Source organism: Pseudomyrmex gracilis, unplaced genomic scaffold (genome assembly GCF_002006095.1).
Source record: "Pseudomyrmex gracilis isolate BER0280 unplaced genomic scaffold, ASM200609v1 scaffold_254, whole genome shotgun sequence".
Taxonomy (NCBI): Eukaryota; Metazoa; Arthropoda; class Insecta; order Hymenoptera; family Formicidae; genus Pseudomyrmex; species Pseudomyrmex gracilis.
The window spans coordinates 169,463-175,462 of NW_018020838.1; the positions used below are offsets into that span (position 1 = coordinate 169,463).

Below are 6,000 nucleotides of genomic sequence, written 5' to 3' on the forward strand. Positions count from 1 at the left end.
GCTTTCGAGCTTAGCGAGCAATGGCCAAGTAAATTGCAGGTGCCGCGTACCTGCGAACCCTCGATGATTATTCAATTTAATGAGCTATTGTAGACGCCCTCTGAAACGTGACGTTTACACCGCAAGCGGCTTCCGTGCCGCGAACGATTGGTCGTTCATGCTCAACGAGTGCACAGGACGAATTCGGTCCTCTCTCTGTTTCCTGTCTATCCTGTTCATCGCTTCTACGAACACGCATGATCCTACGCGTGTTGTATACCGAAGCTTAGAACGTGGATTTGCGGCGCGACACCTCCAGCTGGAATTTCAATGCCGAGCGTAACGCGAACTCATCGATAATTAGTAGACACTTGGCGAATTAATCTGCGACGAAACGACCAGCTCGGCGCGGCTGGTCATTAATTAAGGACACGTTCCGCGAGGACGGTAAATCTACTCGGCATTCATTACAATGGGGTGAGTGTGTATGAAATACTGCCATCGAATAATTACCTTACTTTTTTTTTGCAAAAAATTTTCACGTAAAAGTTGGAGCAATCGCAGAACAATTTTCAAAAATTGTAAGGCGTCAAAAAATGTCCGCAATTATTAAAACATTAAGAGAGTATTATTTTTCAAAATACATTTTGCATGTAATACGTGAAAAATGTGTAAATTAGAATAATTTGCAAAACTTTGCATGAAAATGTCCAATTTGTCGGAATCTTTTAATTTGCGACTTGAAATATTTCGATAATCAGGTCTTGAGCTCTAAGTTATCGTTTAAAGTCCACTTCAAATTAATTGAACAACAAAGTTTTCGTTACCTACTTGCGCCCTCGAAGTTTAAGTCCGTAAAATCCTTAAAGCTTCGATATTAAATAGCTCGCCAATTAAGCCCTCGTGCAAATTCCTGCTGAGAAAACGTTTGACTACTATATTTCGTATAAGAAGATATTTTCTCACTGCAAGCAAATTTCTCACACGAAATCTGATGGTTTCTTATATGACAAAGAATTTTTGTGATAAGAGCTTTTTTTTCTTTCTCTCTCTCTTCTTGCAACACTACCACAAAGAGTGAAGAACGTGTGAATACTTTTGCGCCCACTGTTGTACATCCTGATCTCTTTTTCTGAGGCGAGTCACGAACCGGCCGGATGGACTTTCCTCGAGTAGTCAGCGGAAAAGGGTTTGCCTCGTTAATCCAGATCGGCGAGAAACGCCGGGAAGAATGACCGTGGCTATAGACGAGAAAGAGAGACAAGTGCGGATAGTTCGAAGAAAGAAGAGAAGAAAGAGAGAGAAGTCTTTCGAACGTCGATGACGAGTACCACAAAGCGGAAGAGAGATGAAACGAGGAAGATCGAAAAGGGAGAGGAGGAAGGGCAAATTGGACAGGGCGGGATGCCGAGAGAGGACTCGAAGTGGCAGGGAAAGGGCGGCTGATATTGTAAGTGGCTGCGAATCCTTTATAACTGAGAGAGAACTCTCGGGGCTGAACGGGGCGAGCTTGGAATTTTTGATGTAGTAGCGGGCAGATATGAATATCGGAAAGTTTCCAAAGGAATTCCGCAGAAGCGGCTGGCGAGGGGTAACGACGGGATTGGGTGAGGGGTGTAAGGAAAGCCGGCAGAGATGATACTGCACACACTGTCCGGAGAACACGAAGGCAACTTTGAGAAATTGCTGAGGAAACCGATAAACTTCGCGGGCGGACAAACAACGATTCCGACAGATACAGGGATTCCGATACTAAAACGATGCCACGCTCATGTCGCCTCGAACAATCGGGACTGCACTTATAACTTTGATTTTTCGCGAAAAATAAATTAATTATCAAGCGCGAAGAGAGAGGATTATTGACAATCTAAAAATTTTCATACTTAAATGTCTAAATTTTGTATTTTTCACATGGTTTTTCGGACGGTGAAATCCTCTTGACGTATTGAGGAAGTTTGCCCTAAGGATATAATCAACTCTATCGATTCACTTATATACGTGTGTTGATAGAATAAAGGAAAACTTTAACGCTGCCAATTATGCGTGCAATGCAGTATTATTCAATCAATATTCTTGTAAACAAAGTTGGTGCTTGTCAATCACTGTCAACTTGATGGGTAGCAGCACAACAAAGTATTATACGATAAAAAAGAATCAGAGAATAAATTTTATACAAGTTACCATACAGTCTTATCTCGCTTTTTCTCTGCTTTCTTTTTTATGAATAAATTTTCTCTCGGAAACTGGATAATAAGAGCAATAAAAAATTTTGCTAAATTAAGAAATAAAAATTGATATTGATTTCTTACATCAAACATCAAGAACATATTTGTTAATACGAATATTGCACAAATAAAAGCTAAAACCAGGAGAAAACTGAAAATAAAGGTCTTATCGGATAAACAGAAAAGAAGAATAATTTCTAATATAATCAGCATAATTGAACATCCTGTGTTTCTGAGACAAGCAAGAAAGAAAAACAAAAGAGAGAGAGAGAAAGAAAGAGAGAGAGAGAGAGAGAGAGAGAGAGAGAGAGAGAGAGAGCGTCATGTCTATTAATGTTATTGTAAATGGATGTCCATAAAGATGATTGCATCAAAGATGACTTAAAAACAAAGTAATTTTCTGAAATTCAAGCTGATGTATAGCGAAAATATAATCCCTTTTAAATTACACATCCAATCTTAGTCGGAAAACGACGTTTTTAGAGCACAATATTTATATTTGCGTGTGATTAACTGACGGAAAACCGATACAAAATCGACACGATAGATATGAAATTAATATTTCTTTTTTGATTGACAATCGTATTTTTTTATGTTCAATAAAAAAAGCTTTTTTTGCAAAACTAACTTTCCTAAACAAAACTATAGATCCATGTGTTTATTTAGCGAATTAAATATTTAAGTTAATTTAATACAATATAAACATATATATGTATATATGTTTTGCTCTGTTATATTATATGTACACACGGACGCTAATGAGCAATACAGTGTCACCTCACAAAAAATAAAATATTGAGATATTTATGTAATGTGCTTCTTTAGCTATCAAAGAACGTTTTTCAATAGTGTTTTTAAAAACTTAAATGTTTTTATACATCAAAAATACACAAACATTTTAAAAAAATATGTATACAAATATCTTTTTTTTTAATCTTAAGACGTAATTTACTCAAAGTAGCGATGTGGATTGACACTGTATTGCTTATTAGCGTTCATTTATACATTTCATATTTTAGAGTTTGTATTCATCTTTTTATTTCTAATGCGCAGTGTCATATCTGTTTAAAATGAGAAAAAATAAAACATGTATGTACAATAATAATTATTCTCAAGTCATTCTTTGAGCAGAAGAAAACATCAAAAATTGTTCTTTTACTCTAAAATATTGAATTTTTGTATAAGCAAATTAAAAACAGATAGTGCACTAAAGAAATAAACTATAAAGTTTAGCTTCCTAAAATTTTCATGTGGCTGTGTGTTTCACGTACCGGATCCATATCGTTCATCGTCATAAACACAAGCAACGAATGTTGTACACACAGTTGACATAACTGCGAGCGTATAATTGCGTATAATTACATGCAACATCAATGCTTACTGTAGAATATGTACGTGTGTGTGTGTGTGTGTGTGTGTGTATGTTCATTTCAGCTTTATATTTCAAGCTTTCTTTTTCCCTTGCGCGGTAACGTTGATAAAAATTTTTCTATTACATCGTAACGGCTAGCAATAAGAGAATACACAGTGACATGTTCGAATGAAACTTTCAATGTTGCTGCGATTAATAACAATAAACAGAATTATTTTTTCGTTGAAGATATTTGACTGTTCAAGTAACAACCAACAATGCAAAACCTTGAAAAAATAAATTGAATCGAATGTAAAATTGCGTAAAAATATTTTGTTTTATATCAAGTTCGAGTGTTATTTACATCGCATGTTTAACAACAGCTAATTAAAATGTCCACTAACTCAACGAATTAAGGTTACGCACGCCATTACCATTAATTTTCAATATTTGTTCTTTATGCCCGAGGTACACACACCCATAGACTATTCCATATGCTAAGCATGAAGGTATTTATCGGTGCGGTGCAAAATTGTTGCAGGTATTACGGGCACAGTGCACGTACTACCTGAAGACGAGGCCGAATAAGTAAAGAGGAGCGAGGCGAGCTTCGCGCCCTATCGCGAATCTTACCGCGTGCGTAAACTCATAAAGCGTGAAGCACGGTAACCAGACCGGTGTGGTGTCGTGACGTACCTTAAAACCTCGCAGAGCAAAGAGTAATAATGTGTCTCGTCGCGATTTTACCACCCTACTGTGTCTCGAATTGTCGGCAGAAAAAATTTTTCTTTTACTCAAAAACAAAAAGTTCGAGAAATACGCGGGTGAAGCAATTGTTTGATAGCAATCTAGATTACAAACCTTAAAGATTAAAATAATTTTCAATTAGCCCGGTTTGTGTCGTGTTGAAACGCGTCGCACGTATTGCGATGCCTCTCGTCGATGCAGCGATGAGCGATACGGAAGGCGACGCTCGCTGATTACAGCCGCGCGTTTCGAATTTCGAGGCGACCGAGGAGGTGGAAACGAGATAGCGGGGAATACATATTATGCAAATATGTTTGCACTGCCTCACGTCGCGAAATAATGTCGGCGCTGGACGGCGGTCAGCCTAGTGGCCGAGTGCCGATAGCGTTATTATATTATTTCGCTAATGTTATTGCTGTGTGTTATGCGCGGAGCCCAATTAATATAATGCGGACGGGCGAACCGCTGTTTGATCGGATTTGCGCGGGCCTTTGATGCGGCATTCATCCTGAAATCGGTCGCTCGATGATAAAATTGATTAACGTCGCCTCGTTCTGGATTGACACGAGGTGACAGAACCTATCTCTCGAAAGATGCGTCACTGACAGAAACGCGACGCACGCGCATACACCAAAATGTCACACGGCGCATTTTGCGAGAATGAAAATTTATAGAAAATTTATGGCTTGTTAAAAGAAGAAAAGAAAAAACAACACGCGACTTTACTGTAGTCACGTGAGTTTAAAAATGTGACTAAAGAAAGGTCATGTAACAGAGAGAGAGAAAGAGGAAAAAAAACTGTGACTAAAGTAAAGTTACTACCGTGCCTCTTGATACGATGTAAAACTCTTACTTACTGCCGTAAACATTACGATCGGAGAAAAAGTTAGATTTTCGAACAAAGAGATAAAATTCGGTGTATTAATTCGATATACTCTTTAATATTATTCCGTTCCAATTTCTAATTCCCACGTGAATTAGAATCGGAAACGTTAACACTTGGCTGCCGAAAGCTGCAAAGTCGGAAAGGAGGAAATCGCTGTCGATAGTTAGTTCGGGCGGCTCCCCTAACTTCAGGAATGCTCGAGCAAGTGGGACTCGTATAAAACGACGTAAAAATCCAAAGTCGGAAGTTGGTTTGTTTTCGAGAGTTGTAGGAGGGGAATATTCCGCGAGCGCGGACTTTCGTCGACGGCGGCGCGTTACATTGAAGCGCGAACTTCAGAGATCGAACATGTCGAACTTTGAATAACGAGCCCGCCGCTAATGAGCGCTGTTCATTGTGCTTGGAATGTGCTACTCGTAGTCGCGTTCAGATATCCCTAGGCGATATTAAATATTTGATCACCATCCGATCGTGTCGGCCGTGCGCCGCCGTCCGCCTGCAATTGGTTATCCGATTACTTCGCAATCGGTTTTATTCGCAAATGGAATCGAAGATCGTCGTGACAAGTCGGCGATTAAAAGCTCGCTCGCTCGTGCGCGAGAACGTATTAAAGCTCGCAAACCGATAAGCGAGTCTCTCGCTTTGCTGGTTGTCTTTTAATTTAACAAATCTGTATTCTACTAAAACCACGAGCTTATTAGTTTTTTTCTCCCTGGGTTTTTTTTCTTTCTTTTTTTTTTTTTTTTTTTTTTTTTTTTTATTTTTTTGTTATGCCACATTAAATTCAGAAGTCGTACTTTTTCCGATTTTAT

The 6,000-nt window shown here is 38.6% G+C and overlaps 1 long non-coding RNA gene across 1 annotated transcript in view; it reads right to left on the reverse strand.

The window, feature by feature from the left end:
- LOC109859275 overlaps nucleotides 1–6,000 on the reverse strand; it is a 34,258-nt gene that overhangs the window by 4,482 nt on the left and 23,776 nt on the right. The window lies entirely within an intron of this gene.